This window comes from Pteronotus mesoamericanus, unplaced genomic scaffold (assembly GCF_021234165.1).
Source record: "Pteronotus mesoamericanus isolate MK-2021 breed Mesoamerican mustached bat unplaced genomic scaffold, CSHL_Meso_final contig_101, whole genome shotgun sequence".
NCBI lineage: Eukaryota > Metazoa > Chordata > Mammalia > Chiroptera > Mormoopidae > Pteronotus > Pteronotus mesoamericanus.
The window spans coordinates 15,596,210-15,620,169 of record NW_026555001.1 but is presented as its reverse complement, the minus strand read 5'-3'; the positions used below and the strand labels follow the sequence as shown (position 1 = coordinate 15,620,169).

At 46.0% G+C, this 23,960-nt stretch overlaps 1 protein-coding gene across 1 annotated transcript in view; it reads left to right on the top strand.

The window, feature by feature from the left end:
* Positions 1-1,728: 1,728 nt before the first annotated feature.
* The window catches only part of DPYSL5 (dihydropyrimidinase like 5), a 74,106-nt gene continuing 51,874 nt past the window's right edge, over positions 1,729-23,960 (top strand). The window contains exon 1 of the mRNA XM_054566266.1: positions 1,729-1,856. The gene's annotated coding sequence lies outside the window, so the exon portion shown is untranslated. The remainder of the gene's footprint in view (positions 1,857-23,960) is intronic.

The following is a 23,960-nucleotide window of genomic DNA, read 5'->3' as shown; positions in this document are numbered from 1 at the left end:
CCACTAGAGGGCACCCTCCCCTCAGGCAAAAAAGTGCAGCATGGACGTGCTCGCGGACGCAGCTGCTGCAATGAGATGGGTCTGGGATCTACCTCGCTTCCCGGAGGTTCGATCCATTTTGCCTAAACCCGTGGATAAGTGCAGAGCTTGACTAACGCCTGGAGAAATCCGTAGAGCAGTACCTCAACTTGAAACAGTGGGGAAAGGAGGAGCCACTCCCCCAAAGTTTCACGCCCACATTCCTTGCTCGTCTGGGTTGAACCCTAGGCTCATTTGGGCGCTCCCTACATATAAACTCACAACTGGGTGAGGGTAGGGGAAAGGCAGAAAAGTAAACCTTCCTCCCAGGAGGTGTGGAAACTCCAGGGAGGTGATCCAGGAGTGCATTTCCCAAATGTCAGCCTGGCCTGATCTAGGTCCTGAGCCCACCGCAAAGGACAGCAAGGAGAATGGCCCACGACCACCTCACTTCAGCGGGCTCTGCGGGCCAGCGCCCGCGTAGATTTTGCTGAGACGGGAGGGGGCACTCTCCAGAGTAGCGAAACACCATTTTGTTTGAAAACACTCCGCAGACGGATGCGCCTTTCGGGCTGTGCCCGGGGAAGCCCGTCACCTCCACCCCTTCTCGGACCCGGAGGGGGAGGGGCTTCTGCTGAGGCACAGTGGGGTTCCCCCAGGGACCCCGGGATGGGGTTGGAAGTAAGGACACAATGCTGCATTGTAACATTATATCAATAGCAGTGCTTCTGTAGTGACATTAAGTGAAAAGAGACAAATTACTAATCCGTATCTATATTATTACAATTACATAAAATAACATGCGGTAAAGGCTTGAGAGGGGATCAGGGCGTGATGATCCTCTCTCTCTTTTTTAGATTCGTTGTTTTTGCTAAATTATGTGTACACTTAAGATGTGAATTTAAAAGGTGAAGTAATTGTAAATTGAGTTATAAAACATTTCCAGAGCCTTCACCATCCTCTGAATAAGGGGTGTCAGGACCGGCATCTGCACCTGAGAGCTTTGGATGGAGAAGCCCCAGTTCAGCGCCACAGAGAGTGAACTTGGGTTGGGACCGCAACAGGGGGAAGGTGTGAACGTAGGTGGCCAGGAGTGGCCGTCCACTTTGTAAGTGAGAACATTTCCCCGTAATGACCGCCTCTGCCCTCTCCATCCTGGAATACCTCCAAGCGTCCACTTCGAAGGCGTCGGGCTGGGTCTTGGCGGGAACCAGGAGGCTCTAGCCCGACCAGCACCGCCGGGGAGAGGCGGCCAGGCATTGTTTCAGCCCCTCGGGTGGGGTTCTGCGAGAGGAGGGGAGGCGGTCTGTCCTCGGGACCCGCCTCGTAGCTCTCCCAGGGGACCTGTGCATCAGCGCGTCCAAGAGCCAGTGCTTTGTGAACTGTCTGGAGTCACCATGGAAACCCAAAGGAATGCGGGGAAGGTCACAAGGGGAGTCGGCGGATTCCCTGGCCGCGCCCTCTGTCCCCCCTCGGACCCCGGCCCAGCAGCAGGGTCTGTCGGGAGTTGTAGTCCCAAGGTGGCGGCCTAGCGCTGCGCCGAGGATGCAGGGCGCCGCCTGTTCCCGCCTCCCCCAACCTTCTAGAGCAAGGTGGGGGACTAGGGAGGAGCCTGCGGATCGATGATTGGCCGAGGCAGCCTCCAGCCACCACCCACGTCCCTTCCCCCGCTCGCGGTTTGGGACTCCACCACCCCGCGCGCCTAGGCGGGTATTGAGCTAGCGAGCGTGCGTGCAGCTGCCGCCGCCGCCCCGAGCACCCGCAGCTCCGGTGCCGCGGCGAGACCCGGGAGAGACTGACGGACCCACGGACCCTCGCAGCCTCAGCATCCCGGAAGAGTGGGTGATGGCGGGGCGGGCGGTGGGCTTATTCTCCCCGGCCTGGGACGTCCCTCTCACGACCTCTGTTTCTCTAAGAGGCGCACAAAAGGGCGGGGATTGGTGTGCGCCTGTGGGCCCGGCAGCCGGGAACGCAATGGGAGGATGATTTGGGGTTGTGGGGGCTATCGGGGATAAACTGGGGCCCGAATCCAGTCCTCTTTGTACGCCCACAGAACGGCGTGCGGTGCCTTGTTCACAGTAGGCGTTTAATGTTTGCTCGTGGAATTGCGAAGAACTGAGATGAGTAGGCGGCACGGTTGAAAGGGTTTCACTCCTCTGACACAGTAGGCACCCAGCCTCGCTCGTCTAGGTGTTTTGAAAGGCTGGAAGGCTGGGCGGAGGCTTCCCTGGCTGCGGGCCCGTCCTGCCCGAGTCCCTAACTCGGTGCTGTCCCGGTCCCCACCCGTACGCACACCCTTCATCTATCTCGCCTTCGGGTTGGGATTTGCTGAGCTAGGACCGGACCTGACTGCTCGTTCCACCCGTCCGGCTAACGGAGCAAACGCTCGAGGACGACTCGCCGGCCGCCTCCGAGGCACCTGCCTGAACCACAAAGGCCGCCTGGCGCTGCCCGGCCCAGAGAAGGCTCTCAGCTTCGCTAGAGTTCGGCGCGGAAGTCCTGCTCGCAGCATTCAGCTTGGCGGGCGAGAGACAGTGGAGACAGTGACGCCCAGGCCTGGCTGGGGAGGGGGCAGTAGTCCGAGCTAGAGAGAAGCTGGGACGAGGAGGGACGGAGGCGAGACCACCGTTTGAGCAAAGATGGGGAGATGGGGCAGCTGGGTGGGACAGGTGCCTGGCTGTGGAAGGAGGGGGAAGTGAGACCAGGGTTTGAAGAGGAAAGAAAAGGGCGCGGAGGGCGGGTCGGGGGAGGGAGGGAGGGAAAGAGGGAGCTTGCCGCAGGTGGCGCGAGGCGAAGCTGGGGCTGACGATGAATACGGCAGCGAGGGGGATGCTGGAGGGTGGAGACAGTCTGGGTTTAAGGAAGGTAGGTGCGAGGGAGGAGGAGGCTCGAGCGGTAGCGAGACGAGAGGTCTCCAGGGAAGGGAGGGGCAGGCTGCAGGGAGGCGGGTCTCAGGCGAGGACCCTCAGCTCTAGGCTTCGGGCCTGGAGATCCAGGTGGACGTCTGGGTGTAGCTCTTGGACCAGGAGACAGACGTGAATCTGGACCGGACTGGACTGTCCCCATACGGAGCTTTGTCTCCTGGCTTGATACAAGCACGTAGGGACTCAGGGTTTTGTGATAATGCGCAGCGCCGCAGGCACACCCTTTTCTTCGCGGAGCTGAAAGGCTTGGTCCAGTGGCAGATGCTGCCGGGGCGGCGGAATGGGGCCCGTCTCCCGCCCGGGGACAGCAGAAGAACAATAGCCGGCGCTGGTCTCCGCCCGACGACGATGACGAACTAGGGCCCCCTAGACCTCGCGTGCTGTTTTCTGGTGCAGAAAATGCTCCCGGAGCAATCTCAGGGCACGTGCTCATCGTGGGGTTTGTGTTAGGCAGAGCTCCGCCGTTAATGCCCGGGTGGGAGTCGCGCGTCCCCCGGGTCTGTGGGGCCGGCAGACAGCCGCCGCTCCCGGCGTTGGTGCCTTCTGGTTGCGGCACCGCTGCCTGCCCCACGCTGCTGACCAGCCGCCCAGACGCGGCATGGCGACGCGGCGGGGACCTGGAGGTCTCCTCTGTGCGGAGCGGACTCCCTGAGCACCTGGCTTTGTCTGAGGAGGCGGCTACATCGAAAGGCTGCTCCGCGTTCATAGAGGGAGCAGTCAAGGCTGCTGGGGATTGTGGTAATATCGGGAGAAGCTGCCTTGGATTACCCGGCGGGGGTGCGGCTCTTGGTTTTAGAGCCTGCAGCCGGGGGACCAGCGCTCCTCTGCCAGTGGCCACACCCAAGCCAGTACCTCCATCCTTTGCAGATTTCGCATGTATTGTCTGCTGACCTAAGACAGGGGCGGCTCTGTGATAGGAGGTGGCTGCTTGCCCGTGGGAAAGCAGATAAACAGCAATGGAAACAACAGAAACAAGGAATCAACTGAGCTTGCGTGCACTCCTAGCCTAGCTCCCTGTCTCCGGGCCTTTCACGCTAGCCTGCAGTGTCTTGACGTGTGACATGACAGCTCCAAACCAGAATTCTGTTTCATAGGGTTTTTTGCCTTTTTTTTTTTTATCACTGTTTAGGTCATACTAAAGGACTCTTTAGCATAAGATGTGTAATTTTAAATTGTCCTTCATTAATATAAAAAGAGCAAGACAAAAGCGTTTTTATTCCTTGAGTGGAGGAAGCTTGGCTAAATGACGGCGTCATAGGACTAATTGATGTGGCTTATATTTGCCGTTAAGTTATCTGATGAGTCTTTGGCTCTCTTAACCTAGCCTTGAAACCTCAAGATTTTCTTTCTTAACCAGCTTGATACATAAGGTGAGGGGCTGTGATGGGATTCTTGGCTCTTGCCCATGGTGTATGGTAGTTGGCAGCATGAACGTCTCTTGTCTGGGTCGCACTGGGTGGCCACAGGACAGCAGCAGTAAGCTCTATCTTGCTGGTGTAAAAGGACGGCGCTTTGAGAAGGTGGCTCTCAGAATTTACAAAACCAATCTGGAAGGGCTAGCTGGAATGTTGCTCGTTATGTGTTTTTAACTAAGTCAATCTCCCTATCTCTAGAGTAGGTGAAAACCAGGTATCCCAGTATTAGAAAACCAGAACTTTGACGCTGAAGATTTTCCTTGTGGAAAAGTGCCAACGAGAGCTGTGTTTTCGTGTTACACCCAAGGGAAAAAGGAGAGAATGATTTCTTGTTTTATGCTTTTTGAAAGGATTTTATGTGTTTGCTTAAGGGTGTGATTCTATTAAGGCACTGTTGAGCATCCAACCCAACCTTTTCCTTGTGGTGGGAAACTCATAGGTGAGGAATGCCCGAGGAGCAGCCCATTGCTACAGGGAAGACGAGAGGAAGCTCCCACCACCGCTGACAATGCCTGAGAGACCGGGCCCAGAGGGAGGAGGCAGGTGGCCTCAGAAAGGGCTTTATGTCCCCAGAATTCTGGAGTGCCACTCCTAATTCCCATCTCCAGGAGCCTGGAGGCCTCACCTGGGTGTGCAGAAGATATCCCTGGGACAAGAAGATCTGGCCGTTTACAGCGTAGCCTCTCCGGGGTGCGGATGTAGCCAGGATGGTATCAATAGTCTCACAGCGCTGCATGTTTTCTCCCCTGGAAACAGTTACACAGCAAGGCAAGTTTACACATTTGGCCAGAATTAGGTCAGGGAACTTGGTGTAAGCTTCATCTGTGGTACCCCCGCCTCTCGTTGTCCCCCTTCTGCCATGGACCTCTGAGAATTCCCCCTCCTTAATAACAGCTCTTCTGAGCCAGGATTCAGCACGATCCTCCCTTGGCTCTGGGGAACTGTAGGCCAAAGGCTATTACAACTGTGGACAAATCTCTGGGGTAAATTAGGATTTAATACATATCGAGAGCCAGAGAAGTAGGTATTATTAGAAAAGAGTATCCAAGACCCAGTCTATCATTCTGGTGTGAAAATTAACCAAATTCTGATAGAATCTGGTCTCGTGCCTACATTTTTGTTTTTTGAACTATAAGAAAATATTTCAGAATAGTCTTTTAAGGCTTAGTTCGTAGGATCCTGTAGGAGAACAGTAATACAGAAAATCTTTGTCAATATGAAAACCTGTGGGAAGGAGTTGGTGTCATATGAAATCAAATGAGAATAACAAGTAAGGTGTATGATCTTGTTGCTTTGCTAGTGAATAAATGAGAAATCACCTCAAGATTGCTTTGCCTTAAATTTTTTATGTGAAGATAAAAGGTTCCAATATGATGGTATGAATCTTTAATGAACTTTAATGTTTATGTATAAAAGCAGACACATCGTATATGTTAACAAAAGAAATTCACAATGGAATATTACTTATGATTTGTTCTATTTCAATTTTTTAAAACTCATTTAATTTAACATAAGTTGACTTAACCGTAGCATCCCCTGAACCCCTCATGCCCTCCCATCAATCACAGCTCAGTTTGGTGCTCGTTTCTGCGCCTCCTCCCACCTGGACCCCCCCCCCCCCAATCCAGGCTAAGAGGCAACGTGCACACGAGGAAGAAAAGGTCTGAGCCAGACAGCATGGGGTCCGGGGCCAACTCTGCCACTTTCTGTCCATCTCTCCTTAGGTGAGTTACTTTTTGCTCAGGGACTTAGTTTCTTTTTCTGTACAATGGGGATTATACGAGTTCCCACATGTACAGCACTGAAGGCAGCGCCTGGTACTTAGTAAGTGCTCAGTGAATGTTACCACCCTCAGCACCAGCATCACACTCTTCCCCCGGAATGTGTGCTCACAAAAACAACATCTGGATCCCACCTTTAATCTTTCATCCCAAGGGGCCAGGCAGGCTGCTGTGGGTATCAATAGTGGGAACAGGGAGAATGGTTAGGACCCCTTTCTGAAGCTCCCACTTTTGCAAATAGTAGAAATAGCTCCGTGCTGAGTCTAAGCCTCTTTAAGCACAGCTGCTGGCAGCAGCTGAGAACTTGCAGAGTTAAAAGTGTTCCAGAAGTACTCTGACCCCAGCTTGGCCGAATTATGGCCACGTGTAAGGCTGGCCTGGCGTCTCACCCCATCCCTGCACCGTCTAATGAACAGGCACCCAGGGCTGGTGAGGCGCTGTTTCTTCTGAGGCTGGTCTGTTCTTGGTGGGGGAAAGCGCGATCCTGTTTGGTTGATGGCAAATATTTGGAAATAAAAACATCTCAGTGTCCAGCTGAGAAGTAAACACGGCAACGCAGAATTACTTATGTAACAAACACTTGCCAAGTACTTACTCTGTGCTGGGGGTGGTTCTGTTTAGTTCCTGTGAATTAAGCACTAGTATTATCCCCATTCTACAGGTGAAGCAACAGAGGTACAGAAATCACCCAGCTAGAGAAGTGTCAGAGCTGAGCTTCAAACCCACAAGCCTGCTTAGAGCCTGTATGGGTCGGGGTTCTCCAGAGAGGCAGAACCGCTAAGGACTGGCCTAGGTGGTCGTGGGGGCTGGCAAGTCCGATAGGCATAGGGCAGGCGGGTGGGCTGGGAATACTCGGGCCGGAGGTGATGCCGAGGTCTCAAGACAGAATTTCTGCTTCCCCAGGGAAACCTCAGTTTTCCTCTTAAGGCCTTTGAACTGATTGTGTGAGGTCCTTCCACAATATCAAGGAAAATCTCCTTTACTTCCAGTCAACTGATTGTAGATGTTAACCACATCTGCAAAACATAGTCACAGCAACACTGAGAGATGCATATTTGAATAACTGGGGACTATAGCCTAACCAAGGTGACACAAAAAGCTATCACGGCGTCCATGCTTTTAAACACTACCATAAGCTAAGGACCTTACATGTTATAAGATTTACAATAAACTGGAGATAATTGAGCAGTGGGTGAGCCCATTGTTCTCCTCGCCTAGTTTCAAACAGAATTTGAACCTCTCCTTTCATCCATGGAGCTTCTAGCACAAAATGTTGTTCTGAGTAAGTGTTCAATAGATGACATTTAAAAAATCAGCAACTGAATGATTTAGGTGATATTTTACAAGACTTTTCCAGTCATTGAGACCTCTGGCTCCCCGTTTTAAATTTAACATCATTTTGCCCACGTGACATACAGATTGTATGAATGACTCGATTTTCTTGAAAAATGGGGACAGTCTGCATTTTGAATTGAGGATTGTGCCCCTCCCCACCCCCATCCCCCCAACATCTGTCCATTTTCATTGGCTCAGCAAAGTTTTTTGGGTCCGTCACTGCCTCGGCTCCTTGTGAATGTTAGCAGTGCCCAGCGCGCTCAGTCACACCATCTTTCTGTCACGTCAGTGTCCACTTACAGACGGCCCCTTTGTTGATTTCAGATCTGCCGTGGGCTCGCTCTGATTTCCCAGGCTGTGGGGCTTTATTCTCCCTGCTTTTGTCTGGCCCTGCCCTGCCCTTTGTCCTTCCGCGGAGCATGAGCCGCTATTCACGGGGAAGTCGCCTCCTTTCTTACTTTACCACTTCAACCAGTTCTGGTGTAGTGAGTCGATAGGTTCACTCTGTTCATTTTTTCATGTAATGGCCTTTTGCTCCTGTTTCCAACAAGTAGGAAACTCCACTTTAATGCAGTTACTTGGATTGTTTTAAATTTGCCTTGTTACCAATATGTGGACAATAGGCATATATAAAATGGTGCCTTTGGGGGGTGGGATGGGTGAGGGTGTGTTTTAAAAATAGGTTTTTAAAAACTTTTTAATGAAGTATAATATATACAGAAAAGTATATATGATTACAAAATCATAAATGTTTATCTTAATAAATTGTTGAAAATTAAACATATGTGTGGTTAGCGCCAGATCAAGACAGATTCCCAGTACCCAAAAGCCCCCTTAAATCCCCTCCCAGTCATTGCTTTTCCTCCAAGGTCACTAACCGATGTCCTAACTTCCTACAGCGTAGATCCGCTTTGCCTGTTTTTGAACTTTTTACAATGGAATCATAGACTGGGGTATTCTTTCATAAGTGGCTGCTTTTTTTTTTTTTTTTTTTTTTTTTTTGCTCAATGTTACATTTGTTGCATTTAATTTGCTCATTTTCATTGCTATATAGCATTTCATTGTGTAAATGTACCACAAGTTTTTAACTCCTTATGTTGTTATGGGTATTGGGTAGTTTCCAGTTTGGGGTTATCATGAATAGTGCTATTGTGAACACCCTAACACATGTCTTTTGGTAAACCTCTGTGTGTTTCTTTTGGGTATGTACTTAGAAATGGAATTGCTGGTCAAGGATGCACATATGTTGTGTTTTTAGTAGACCATGCTGAATAGTAAAATTAATGGTGAATTTTTTTAAAGAAGACACTCTGAGGTATGCAATGCTATGATTAAACTATTTTTAGAAACCCTAAAGGCTGGTAAAATGTGTGGTTTGATCAGAGATTTGTTTCAAATTCATTCTTCAGCCAAAAATAGAACTTTAAGCTGTGTCTGACTCCATGGTAGCTGAAATGAACATTTTTAAATGCTTGTGCTTCGGGTTAGTCTTGCTGTGTAGCAAGCTTCTTCTGTTTCTGAAGAAAAGGTGGGATCAGGTTATAATCGCAGCACGGGTCTAAAGAGCGTTCCAGGCTCCAGAGAAGTTCTGTCAGCCTTGAACAAGATGAACGAGTGATGTTTTTATCCTACTTTGTATTCTTATATTGGGTCAAATAGCAGTTTTGAATTGTATGATTGCTGCGGCCTAAAGAAGGCCTCAAAAGTCTCAGCTTGGAATCACAAAGTTCATATTTCTTAACTGGAAATTCAAAATATAGCATATGTCCCATGTTTCATGGCTTTCTAAAAAGATTTAAATCAACCGTGATTTTTACTGGATTATAATGGAAAAAAACGCAGCAGATACTGGAAAACAACACGGATGAGGGACAAAGGTTTGCACAACAGACCTCAGACCCTGACTACAAGGCAAACCCACCTCATCTCCGGGGCTGTGATAACAAGTTCCCGTAGACCAAGGACAGCAGCTTAGGCCTAACAAATGATAGGGTGGCTTAGTGAAACCTGTGCCACCCAAAGAGCATGGCAGGGCAGTCACGAATCCCTTGCTTGGCTGATTTTTCCTTATGAGACCCACTCACAGCCCAGGTTGCCCTGAGAAAGGTTTTTTTCCTGCCATGTGTCCTCCCATGTTTCATACTGGTCCTCAAACAGGCAGGTGAGGGAGAGCAGATTTATCATGGCTTTAAAGCCTAGATTTACTGCTTGAACTCCAAGTCCCTTATGGGCTGAAATATTTCATGCCTTTTATAATATAGGATGTAATTTTGCACTTTCAAATGTATAAATATAATATTCTAATATTTAATCAATTATAAAATCACCTATAGGCCATTTTGCCAATATAGCTAATGTGATTTTTGCTTTTTCTATCAAACCTTGTGCATATGCTCACATAATTTTTAAAGATCCATTTCCAGCGTCAGTGCCAGGCTTTTGGCACCTCACCCCCAGGTCAGCTGCTGGCCAGGAGCAGTGGGGACAGTCTTGACGCTGCGGCCCATGCCCGGACCCCATTATCCTCCTGAGAACCTGTTTCTTGATTTGCGGACTAGGCTGGAGTTCTTTCCCATCACTGCTTCTTAAAGCTTGTCCTGTGGTCTGAGCCTGAAGCTCAGATAAACTCCTGATAAAGTTCAAAATGTCTTTGAAGTCTTATGAACAGCTTTATTGAGATATAATTTACATACCATGAAGTCAATCATGTAAAGTATACGACTCTGGTTTTTCATGTATTCATACAGTTGCGCAACTATCGCCATACTATAATTTTACAACATTTTCATCGCCCAAGAGAAACTCATTAACAGTCCCTCCCCATCCCCCTCTCCCACTCTCCCACCCCCACCCTACCTCCCAACCCCTGGCAACAACTAATCCACTTTCTACCTCTGTAGACTTTCCTGTTCTGGACATTTCATACAAATGGAAGCATGTGGCCTTTTGTGACAGTTGGAGCTTCATTTTTTTAAAAATTAATTTATTTTTACAGAGAGGAAGGGAGGAGGAGAAACATCAATGTGTGGTTGCCTCTCACGTGACCCCTACTAATGGACCTGGTCTGCAACCCAGGCGTGCGCCCTGACCGGGAATGGGACCAGCAACCCTTTGGTTCACAGTCCAGCACTCAGTCCACTGGGCCACACCAACCAGGGCTGGAGCCTCATATTTTTATCTTTAAAAAGTAATACAGTGTCTGTACTCTTAATTCATGATATAACCTTTTTTTGTTTTGATAAAAGTTATAAAGAATTTTGGCAATTACCTATAGTTAAAATGTTTAACTCCACCAAAGTGCTGTGGGAAGAGGTGCCCTGTTTGCCCCAGGGCTCACTTTGTGCCACCTTCCGTGGACCCCAGTCTGAAAGGGCAGACTTCGCTAATTCTGACAGCTTCTGCAGGTCTCTATCCAGGTAAAAATCTAAAGGTAGGATTATTTGAGTAGATAATAAAAGGGGAGGGTGATTAACATTCTCTGAGCACCTGTCGTTAGCCAGGCACCATGCTAAGTGCAGCGGGAAGAAAACAGGTAGAGGGAGGCACCGCCTCGATGACTGTGTATAACTAAGGGGGCAGGGCCACAGGCCGAGCGTTCTAGCCACTAGGTGCTTCAGAGGTCTTTTTAGCCCTGACCGGTTGGTCCAGTTGGTTGGAACGTCATCCTGTACACCAAAAGGTTGCAGGTTCAATTCCTAGGCAGGACACATGCCTCGGTTGGAGGTTCGATCCCCGAGAGCACCCAGGAGGCAACTGGTTAATGTTTCTCTCTCAACATTAATCTTTGTCTGTCTCTCTCTCAAATCAATACACGTATCCTCGCGTGAGGATTTTTTTTTAAATCCTGGCAAGGTGTTCCGGCAGGATTGGAGGAAGTGGGCACTCAGGCTGAGGGATGGCTGTGAAATTGCAGGTTGGGCCAAGGATGAGTTTGGCTGATGTCAGACTAGAAAGGCGTGGGCAGCGGGGGAACAGCGACAGACTGAAGGTTGGTAGGGGGCAACTGAGCGCATGCCCACCCCCATGCTCCACCTCTTCCTGGCTCTTCCCTTTTGCAGGTCTGTGTGCTCAGGTGAGTAACAAGGATGGGGCCTTAGAGGGCAGAAAACGAGGAGAGCTTGTCTTTATCTGCAAGAACTTACTAGTTCCTCTGGGCTTCCAGACCACCGTTGGCAATTTTTCTTTCCTGGTCTTCAAAATCAATGAAGACAATAAGTTTCAAAATATATTTAGTTTAGTGTGTGTTTAACAGAATCCCGTGCATAAATGTAGTGTGCTTTTTCTTTTTTAAAGCTCCTATTAAAATAATGACTCTCATTCCTCCTTTCTTTGAGAACCTTTGCTCACATCCTTCATGCTCCAAATAGCCAATAAATAGCATAGAAAATGTAATCTTTCCTCCTAATTGTAGAATCCTTTGTTCAATTAAGATGTGTAGATAAGTTTTTTGTTTGTTTATTTGTTTTTTGTTTTTAAGTGAATGGTGAACTTGGGAGTGTTTAGTGCATATTTTATTATATAAACATGTATCATACTGGGTACGGCCCATGAGAAGACCCTGTAAGTGAAGAGGCTATCAGGAACCTGGAGAACATAGCTCAGGGCCTCTCTTTTTGTGGTTTTCAGCTCCTAAGGAGTAGTCGGCAAATTGAACATTTACAAGGCCCTGTGCCCAGTACGAGCTCAGTTGTGAACACACAGATCCCCCATACACAGTCCTTCCCACTCTGGCAGCCATGGACTGGAATGCCAGCAGGGGTAGAGCCTTGAGGGATTCTGCAGTAGCATTTTGAAGCCCACCATCCAGGACTGTGAGGGGCACGTGGCGGGTGAAGGGCACATGGCTTGGCCAGGCAGAAGGTAAATGCCCTGTGACCACCATGGCCCATAAAGCGAGTGTGCAGTGCTGAGGGGCTGCGCCTGGGTGCAGCTCTTGCCTTTCGCATTCACTAATAACCTGCGTGATCCCCGTAAGTTACCTAACGGTGCTGAGCCCCACTGTGCTCGTTCACCGCGCTGCTGCCGCAAGGGTAAGACACAGGCACGTGCATGGCACATGATAAGGGCTCAGTAAATCCGACTGACCCTAAAAGGATGGATAGATAGTGTTTGCCTCCGTGAATATTTTGTTGCTTCCCGCGCTCCTGGTTTTGTATTTGCTGAAAAACTTAAACGATGTTAAATGTATAAAACAGAATGTGAAAGTCATCTGAAATCCCACTACCCTAAGATAGGCACCATTTCTATTTTGGTGACTTTTGACGCATCCAATCATGTAGGCGCATGTGCGTGCACACGCGCACGCGCACACACGCGCACGCGCGCACATACAACATACGTTGTGTTTTTTAGTTGTTGCTACATTGTTCCTCTTTTTAAAAAATTGGATGTTACCCCCTTTCTCTCACTTCCTTTGCTTTCCACTTCTCCAACGATACACCACCTCCTCACTCCCAGGTAATCCGTTCACCCACGTTTTACTTCATATGTGTTATCGTAAACAAGATATATATAGTTTTTGCCGTTATTCATTTTATCAAAATGGAATCCTGTTATGTATAAATGTCATGGATATATGTATTGGATTTCCATTTTGGTAATATCTATCATCTCTACAATTTGTCTTTTTGGTTACGCCTTGGAAGAAGCTTTAAGCTAACTGGTATAGACTAACTTTTGAAAAATTGCATACTATTCTATGGCATGTATAATGTGATATTGTGATATAATAAAATATATATATATTTGGTATTCATCCCCAGTTCCTGACAAAGAGCTCCTAAAATTCTTGTATTTTCCTGATCAATTGGGGTTAGAGGAGTGTCTTTTCTTATTCATAATAAGCCCTTTCAACCATTCCTGAGTCTATGCTAATAAGGTGACTCTTGGAGCAGGGAAGCTGGTTGCCAAGGGAACCAACTTGGTGATTAGAAGGCTGGAACTTTCAGCCCCACTTCCCTCTCCAAACCCACGTCTGGGAGGGGGAAAAGGGGTGGAGATGGAATTAATCACCAATGGCCAATGATTCAATCAATGATGCCCATGTAGAAACCCTAAGGAGTCTGGAGAGCTTCCAGGTTGAACACATCAAGGTGCTGGGAGGGAGGTGCACCCAGAGGGTATAGTCCACGCCCCTTCTCCAGACCTTGCCCTACACATCTCTTCCGTTTGCCTGTTCCTAAGTTTTATTCAGTAATATTAAGTAAAGTGTTTCTCTGAGCTTTGTGAGCCGTCCTAGCAAATTTTCAAACTCGAGGAAGAGGTTGTGGGAGCGTCTGATTCATAGTTGATTGGTAGGAAGTACAGGTGGCACCCTGGGACATGTGACTGGCACCTGCAGTGAGAGCAGTCTGGGGGACTGAGCCTTTAGCCTGGGAAGATCTGCACTAACGCAAGATGGTTAGTGTCTGAAGTGTTACGGGTGGGTAAAGAGTTTTCCTTTAGATGGTACACGGGATTTTCAACCACTCCCCTTTGCTGGGTACTCAATTTGTTTCCAGTTTTTTTTTGGGGGGGCGGTTGTTTTGTTTTTTGCCCTACCAGCAGTGCTGCAGCGGACCTCTCTGACATGTACACTTATGTTCTCGGGCTTTTATTTCTATGGATGGAGCCCGAGGATTGGAGTTGCTGACTCAGTGAGATTTTTAAAATTTTAATAGAGGTATTTTTATGCTGTGTTCCCAAAGCATGTAATTCACATGCTCCATCAGCATTGCCTCACAGCCGCCCCCAACCTGCCTCCCCCAAGTCCTGCCAACGCCAGATCATCGCCCTGGAATTGCTGCCACTGATGGATATGAAGTGGTCCCTCCTTGGGACTTTCATTTGCATCTCCTCGATGGCCGGAGAAGTTGAACATCTTTTATATGTTGTCACTCATTCGATGTGCCCTTCTGTGTATCACTTACTGATATCCTGCACCCATCTCTCTCATGTTTATACTTCTATCAGTTTGTAAGATCCTATCGTTTTTGTATGCACATGTTTTCCCAGGCTATTTGTTGTTTATCGACTTATTTCTATATAATTCACTTTACCAACTTTTAACATTTTTTTATAAAGTCAGACATGTGATTTTTCCATTATGGCTTCTGGCTTTCCAGACTGACTTAAGAGGTCTCCCCTATTCCTAGGTTGTACATGTAGTTTCCTGGGCTTTCTTCTAGTATTTTTATTGTTTTATGTCTTACATTTAGATAAATTCTGGACAGATGACAGGTTCTGGTACATGCAATAGGTAGGCAGCCAACTTAATTTTCTTCCCGACAAATAGCCAGTGACGCCAGCCCTGTGCATTGGTCCCCTGCTGAATTGAAATATCACTTTTGTTGGATTTAATTGAAATCTGCTGCCAAGTACTGTGTTCTGCTCCACTCCATTATTTGTCTAATCCTATGCTGACACATACAGTTTTAATTACAATAATCTCATATAGCATCTTATAATATTCCTAAGGGAGTCCTTTACCTACCGCACAGCATTCCTTTTCATAGTATTCTTGACTCTTTTCAATTGTATTATTAACCATTTCTAAATAAACCCCTGAGGAATTCTAATAGGAATTGCATTGCATTAATACATTATTTTGGGAGAATTGACATTTTCTAATATTAGCTTTTCCCATTTAGGAATATATTTGTTTCATTTTGTTTAAATACTATTTTGTGTACTTTGAGAAGTTCTGCAGGAATCTGTGCCTTAGTTTGTGTGCATGTGTGAAGCTGTATGGAGATATAATTTATAGTCTGTAAAATTCACTCACTTTAGGTGTACAATTCATTGATTATTAGAATATATAAAGAGATGTGCAATCAGCATGCAATATAATTTTATAACATTTTTACCACCCATAAAAGAAAACTCAAGCCCATTTGCAACCACTAAACAAAAAAACACCAAAATAGAGAAAATACTTTATATTTAGAGATGCCTTTTCTGGGCCGTTTTCCATGCTTTATTCTTCATATGTAAATGTCCTCCGTTTTTTTTCACTATTGTGAACACAACTTTTTTTTTTTCTATTTCTAGCTGGTTGGCTGCTAGTATAGGAAAAAAAATACATTGATTTTATTATATTCATCTTATAACCTGTTATCTTACCAACTTTCTTAGGTTTTCTAGGCACATAATCATAACACAATTTCTCTTTTTTTCCATACTTGTGGATTTAACTTATTCATCTTACTGCATTTTTGAAGGAAATTACAAACATTGTTTAATAATCGTGATCAGAGCAGACATCGCTGCTTTATTCCTGATTGTAATGACCATGAATTGCTGTCAAAATGTAAAATCTCTTGACAACTCTTGATGAGCTGGTAGAGGCTGGGAAAGTGCAAAGGAGGCCGTTAGCTTTCCCCTGACGGTCGTCCTTTAACCCCGGTATGAAATAGTTACACCTTTCCTGAGTCATTGGCTAGAGCTGCACTGCATAGTGTCTCACGTGCCTAGGCCACTTAAAATAACTCAATTAAATGTTTAGTTTCTCAGTCATCGTACTAGCCATGTTTCAGGCGCTCAGTCGCCACAGGTGGCTGGTGGCCCCTGTCAGACAGCGCAGCTGGAGCGGGAGCCGGCACACGGGGGCGGAGGGAGCTGCTGCCAGGCTGGGGAGCTACAAGTGGCTCTTACAGTTTTACGGGATTACTTAAAAAGAATATGGGACAGAGCCCAAACGTGGCCCACAAAGCCTAAAATGTTTACTTCCTGGCGTTTTGCAGGAAAAGCTCAGTGACTTCTGGTCAAGAGTCTTGCCTGCCCACCTCAGCAGTTTGCATATGCCTTCCTGCCATCATTTCCGATTATAATACCAACTATGTGATTGATGCTTAATATTTTTCTTTAACAGGTTTGCCTTTTTTACGTTAATTTTTTTTAAAAAATGATACCAATACCGTAAATGGAAACATTTGCCATATATAAGTAACTAGAAAAATAAGTACAACGAAAGCCAAGCAATGTTATTGGATTCCAGTGACAAACTAGACCTTGCTCTTCCCTTTATTAAAAAGGGACATTAGCAAGCGCTGGGTATTATTAGGAGGGACAGGCCCACCCACTGAGGTGTTTTCCTTGAGGTAATGAGAAGCATAGAAAGCGAACTGGAAAAGGGACCACCTTCTCGCTCAGGAGTCGGTGTCATTTCTGTCTGAGTAGCGTGTTTCCTCAGACCGCCTGTGCACGTGTTGCTCAATTTTGGAACGCTGAGCTGAGGGAGAAGCCATCAGGGAGCGTGAATTTGACTTAGGTGGTGACCGCGGTTGGGGTGACTGAACGAGGGGGGTCCTATTTGGGCCCCTGTCTAACCATTACCAGTGAGAGGATGTACAGGGCACATTTGTATTCTCTTTACAGTGTAGGTTGGAGCACCAGATGTAAATTTATAATTGGACTATATTACTCTCAGACTGCACAGAAATGTCAGCCCTGAGTTAAAATTTAATGGTATTTCCTCAGCCTTTTATTGATGTTTGCTCTCTATTAAAAATGGCCATTGGAAAAAAATATTTCTGCACCTTCTGCAAAACTGCAGTCAAATATATCTGTCACGTTTCTTATTTTCCGTAAGGAGTAAGCCAATAAATTCCTTCTAGAATTATCTAAATAGAAAGAGGGCCAGCTTTCTCTAAAACATTCTGACTGAAACCTTTTGAATGTTTGTTTGGATGGAGGAGAGCAATGAATTATCGGGGGTTCAACAGGCTTCTCCTGGTGGGAGAATCACAGCCTCCCTTGCATGCAGCAAGGAGTTGTTCCTTCCTGAACCATTTCTTCTGCTTGGACTGCCAAGCAGCTTAGCAGTTAATTTAATTCCTACTAACTTATAGCTAACTACTAACTACTAACTAACCTACTAACTAACTTCTTTTTCTGATTTCCCTTTAGCAATTCTCTTTAATATGAGTTCTTGTTTTTTAAAAAAAGTTTGATTTATCAATTTGAGAGAGAGACATCAGTTGGTTGTTCTACTTCTTTATGTATTTGCATCATAGGTTGGTTCTTGTATGTGCCCTGACCAGGGAGCAAAACTGCAACCTTGGTGTATCCAGACGACCCCCTAACCAACTGAGCTACCCGGCCAGGTCCGTGTTCTTGTTAGGTCAACTTTGTTGAGGTACAATTTACATGCAACAGACACAACCATTTTCAGCGTATATTTTAGAGTTTTGACATATTTATATACCTGAGTAATCACCACCACAATCAAGATAGAGAATATTCTCCAGAAAGTCCCCTTGTGCCTATTCCTATTCAACCCTCCTCACCCCCGCCAGTAATCTATCACTATAGATCAATATTTTTTCTACCAGGAGCAAGTTTGCCCCAAGGGGACCATGTGGCAATGCCTGGGGACATTGTCAGTTGTCACAGCTGGCCAGTGCTACTGGCATCTAGCGGGTAGAGGCCAAGAATATTGCTAAACATCCTTAACTGCACAAGATAGTCCCAGACAACAAGGAATTAACAAGCCAAAAATTTCAGGTACTTCAAGGCTGAGAAATTCTGCCCGTGGCCCAAATCCAACCTTTGCTGTCTCTTCTTGTACAGCCCATAGGCTCCAATTGATTTCAATATGTAGTCCTTTGTAACTGGCTTTTAGCATAAATGGGTACTTTTTTATTGCTGAGTAATATTCCATTGTATGGATTTGCCACATTTTGTTTATCTGTTCACCAGTTGACAGACTTTTGGGTTGTTCCCACGTTTTGGCTGTTGAAAATAATGCTGTTCCCAACATTCATGTGTAAGTTTTTGTGTGGACGTGTGTTTTTATTTCCCTTGAGTATATACTTAAGAGTGGAATTTCTGGGTCATATGGTGTTTCGGTAACTTCTTGGGGAACTAACTACCACTGTGTTTCCTAAAGGGGCCGTGTTTTACTTTTCCACTGGCCGTGTATGAGAGTTCCAGTTTTTCTCCACGTCTGTCAACACATATTATCTGTCTTCCCTGTTATAATCATCCTAGTGAGTGTGAAGTGGTATCTAGAGTTTTGATTTGTATCGACCTGACTGCTAATGATGTTGAACGTTTTTTCATGTGCTTTTGACCACTCATATATCTTTGGAGAAATGCCTATTCAGATCATTCACCAATTTCTAAATTGGGTTCTATGTCTTTTTATTACTGAGATATAGGAGTTCTGTATAAGTGTCTTATCAGATATATGATTTGTAAAGTTTTCTCCCATCCTCTGGGAGTCACTTGCTTTTTGTTACTGAGTATTAGTCCCTTATTTTTTTGGAATTTGTACTGTATTAACAAATTGTGTACCCATTCACCTGTTGACGGTCACTTGGGTTGTTTTCAGGTTAGGATTATAATGAAACAGTTACTGTAAGTCTTTGTGTGCACACATTTTTATTTCTCTGGCAAATACCTAGACTGAGACTGCTGACTAGTTTGGTGAGTTTATGTTTAACTTAACAGAAATTGCCAAAATATTTGCCAAATTGCACCATTTTACGTACCCACCAGAAATGCATGAGAATTCCAGCTGTTCTACCCTTGATATTATTAGTTCTTTTAAGTTCAGCTATTCTGATGGTCATATTTCATATTTCTAATGGACAATATTTTACTTTATTACAGTTTTAATTTACATTTCCCTGATAATCAGTGATGCTGAATATCTTTTCATGTGCTTGCTTTGCCATTTTTAAATATATTTTATTGATTATGCTATTGCAGTTGTCCCATTTTTTTCTCCCCTTTATCCCCCTCCACCCTGCAGCCCTCCCCCCAATATTCCCCCCACTCCTTAGTTCATGGCCATGGGTCACACATGTAAGCTCTTGGGCTTCTCCATTTCCTATACTATTCTTAACCTCCCCCTGTCTATTTTGCACCTACCAGTTATGCTTCTTATTCCCTGTACCTTTTCATCCATTCTCTCCCCTCCCCCTCCCTGCTGATAACCCTCCATGTGATCTCCATTTCTGAGATTCTGTTCCTGTTCTAGCTGTTTGTTTAGTTTGTTTTTATTTTTGTTTTTTTAGGTTCAGTTGTTGATATTTGTGAGTTTGTTGCCTTTACTCTTCATAGTTTTGATCTTTTTCTTAGATAAGTCCCTTTAACATTTCATATAATAGTGTCTTAGTGATGATGAACTCCTTTACCTTTACCTTGTCTGGGAAGCACTTTATCTGCCCTTCCATTCTGAATGATAGCCTTGCTGGATAGAGTAATCTAGGTTGTAGGTCCTTGCTTTTTATGACTTGGGATTCATCTTGCCAGTCCCTTCTAGCCTGAATAGTTTCTTTAGAAATCAGCTGATAATCGTCTTACGGGAACACTTTTGTAGGTAACTTCCTGCTTTCCTCTTGCCGCTTTTAAGATTCTCTCTTCATCTTTAACCTTTGGCATTTTAATTATGATGTGTCTTGTGGTCCTCTTTGGATCCAACTTGTTTGAGACTCTCTGTGCTTCCTGGACTTGTATGTCTATTTCCTTCACCAAATTAGGGATGTTTTCTTTCATTATGTTTTCAAATAAGCTTTCAATTTCTTGTTCTTCTTTTTTTCCTTCTGGCACCCTTGTGATTCGGATGTTGGTACAGTTGGATATGTCCCAGAGGCTCCTTATACTGTCCTCATTGTTTTGAATTCTTTTTTTCTTCTTGCTATTCTGGTTGAATGCTTATTTCTTCTTTATGTTCCAAATGGTTGATTTGAATCCCAGCTTCATCCCCTCCACTTTTGGTTCCCTGTAGATTTTTCTTTACTTCACTTAGTGTGGCCTTCATTTCTTCCTTTACATTGTTGCCATACTCAGTGAGTTCTTTGAGCATCCGGATCACCAGAGATTTGAACCCTACATCTGGTAGGTTGGTTATCTCCATTTTGTTAGTTCTTTTTCTGGGGTTTTGTTCTGTCCTTTCATGTGGGCCATATTTCTTTGTCTTCTCAACGTGGCAGCCTCCCTGTGTTTGTTTCTGTGTATCAGGTAGAGCTGCTTTGGCTCCCTTTCTTAGTAGCGTGGCCTGTTGTAGAAAGGGTACCTGTGAATTGTGTGGGGCAGAGCCTTAGCTGAACGCCAGGGTGGGCCAACCCACGTCACCGCTTTGTCACTGTCTGGTAGGAGGGCTCGGACAGGGGACAGTACTGCTGCCTGGTTTCTGGCGGTTTGCGCGGCACTCCCCCTTTTTCCAGTCACTCCCCTTACTCCCCGTATCTGGTGCCCTTCCAGCGGTTGTTGCCCTGTTGCTGCATCCCAGAGGGGGTAGGTCTGCATATGCTATAAGTCCAAGCGGGCCCTTTAAGCAGAGCGTCCTGAAAATCCAAGTTTCTTCCACCACCCCAATCCCCACGGGTTTTTACAGCCAGAAGTTATGGGGATTTATCTTCCTGGTGCTGGAGCCCTGGGCTATGTGGTCTGGCCTGGGGCTGGGATCGTCCACTCCCAAGGTATCCCTCCTGATTTTTATCTGCCACACATGGATGTGGGACCACTACCACCACCTCCCCGCCCCACACCATGTCTCCGCACCTCTCTGCCTCTCCTACGCATCTGGATGAATGTGGTGTCGTTAAATTCTTGGTTGTCGGACTTCCATACAATTCGATTTTCTGACCATTCTGGGTGTTATTTGCTTTGAGGTCTAGTTGTAATTCTTTCTGTGCTTGAGCAAGGAGACAAAGTATGTTTACCTATGTCTCCATCTTGACCTAAATGTGTTTTAATGTTGTAAGCTGCCTCATTCTGCCAGTTCTCAAAAAAACAATGGGTCACGCTGAACTGTCACAGAATCAGGCAGATTGGGGAGGGCTAGGACTGGAATGGGTGAGCTGAGGAGACAACTAGTCGCGGACACTGGAGGAATTCATTCCCCCGGGCAAAACAACCAGTGACATCAGAGACCACAGCTGGCAGGGAACCCAAACAGGCATTTGGCAGAAAATGGGCAGGTAGAGCACAGTGACAGGAGTGTGGACACAGGCGGTGAAAGGAGGCAGTTGATGTCGTGAGGGTGTGCCAACAGGGGGAGGGGCCTCAGACCCAGATATGCAGGCCCAGCCTTCCCAGAGAAGGTGCTAGGCAACAGAGAAGGGTGTGCCCACCCCCTGAGAAAGCGACAGAGTCGGCCCTTTACCAAACGGGGCCCTGTTTATCAAACAGGGAATCAGGCACTGATATGGAATCTGGGGTCCGACCCTCAGCGGCGGAAGAGTTGGAGCATAGTCGGGCTCGTCCTGCGTCGGGTGTCCTGACCCAGGCTCTCAGCGTGTTGGACTCTAGTCCTTAGACTTGCCTTCAGGGATTGGTCCTTGGCCTGAGCTGGAGATAGGGAGGAGGCTGCCGGGGACTCGGAACCAAGGGAATCTGGCCAGCCCTTCTGGGAAAGAGAAGGGAATAAATTGTATTTTTAAAAGTAATTAGGTGTCTGTCATCACTTCCAACCCCATCTGGCAGGAGCAGGTGAAGAGGAAATGCCAGCATTGGGGATGGGCTAGACGGGCAGGCAGGCCGACTTCCCATTACTCCCCTTTACTTGGTTTCAGAAGTGGAGTCTCCTCCATCTCTTTTGTTGGCGGTTACTCAGCAGGTGCTCCACAGCCCAGCAAGGGCTCCAAGGGAAGGCTCATTACCTTTTTTTATTTCAGTGAATGAAGGTATCTCCATTTTTTTTCCCCCAGAAAAAGCCTTTGAACCCTAAACAATCAACTGCTCCATTTTCCAACTATTCATTCAAGGAAAGCAGCAGCCAGGTGGGCCGAGGTAAAGAGGGTGTTCGGCTCTGATTTTGCAGCCTTTTGAGAAGACGCTGCCTTGTCTGGGGCCCTGGTGAACAGCATGGAGAAAGTTGGCCACCGCTGCTGCCTCTGGAGGTGGCCCTGTCATTTGCTCTCCTCTCCGAAGAGGATGTCCCTGGTGCTGGCCTGCTCCCAGGGCGGAGGTGGGGTGTCTTTCACTGAGGTGGGGGACACCGGAAGAGGAGCCAGGTGGAGGCAGGGCGTGATTAGCTTAGTTTTAGATGCAATGAGTTTGAAGGGCCAGGAAGACATCAGAGTGCGAGATCCAGGAGACCAGGAGACGCGCAGAGTAACGGTGGAGTCGCTAACTTGCCAGCGAGCTGCCTGCCCTGGCATGAACTTTCTGAGTCCATTCCACTGATGCTGCCCCTTGACCAGGACTATTGTTGACTCCACGGCTGGTTTATCATAAGAATATGTTTTTAAAGATTTTACTTATTTACTTTTAGAGAGAGGTGAAGGGAGGGAAAAACGAAGGAAGAGAAACATCCGTGTGTGAGATATAACATCGATTGGTTGCCTCTCACACGCCTCCAACTGGGGACCTGGCTTCCAACCCAGGCATGTGCCCTGACTGGGAATCGAACTGGCAACCTTTCAGTTCGCAGGCTGGCGCTCAATCCACGGAGCCTCACCAGCCAGGGCTATCAGAATATTTTCACAATTAAATAGTACAGAGAGATTGAGTGTTGCTGTGATTCTTTTTCTGAGGCACCTATAGTTAGTAACTTTCCCAATGCTTTATGCGAAAAGCTCACTACATTTCAGTGAGTTTTCATAGATGTATATGAATAATATAAATACACAAGAAGATACACCTACCATGGTTCCTGTCCTGTAACCTATTTTCTTCACTTTCTGCTGTGTCACGGTTAGACTCCCATGTCAGCATTTAGAGATCTACATAATCTTTTTCAATGGCTGCATGGCCTACACTGTTTTGTGACTATACCATTTTTATTTAAACAGTCCTTATCTTGACAGACCTTAAGCCTGTTCTCAAAATATATTTGCTATTATAAACAACAATGCAACAAAACACCCACATAATACATTTTTAGGCAATGGTCCAATTATTTCAATAGGAGAAATCTTAGATGTGAATGCACATTTTAAGTTTCCATATAGGTTTTCAGATTTCCTCCTGATAGGTTGTACCAGTTGCTGCTCCTCCTAACAGTATATGAGGTACATGCTTTTCTTACTCTCTCTGGGCATTGTGCCCTTTTCTCTGTGCCATTATGATAGGTGAAAAATGTCATCTCATTGTTTTCATTCGAGTTTCTTTGATCATTAATATAGATGAACCTCTGTTCTTTTGCTTATTAGCTATTTATGCCCTCCCCACCCTAACCCTGTTGGTTGCTATTCTAATCCTTTGCCTATTTTTTATGTTGAAATATTTGTCTTTCTCTTAAGCTTTATAAGTGCTCTTGCATATAACAGATATTAATCCTCGGTTATTTGTTGCAAACATGTCATAACCCATTTTTACTTGTCTTATTAAAAGTAGTTTGCAGTATCTTTTGCTATATCACAGTTTTTCATTGTTATATAATCATATCTAAATCAATTCTGTCTTTTATGATTTCTGGCTTTGGATTATGCTAAGAAAAGCTTACACCACCTAGGATTTGTAAACATATCTTTCTATGTTTTCTTCTAGTACTTTATGCTTCACCTAAAAGGCAAATCTAATGAGGTCATTTCTTTGCCTGCTGTACCAGACCGGCC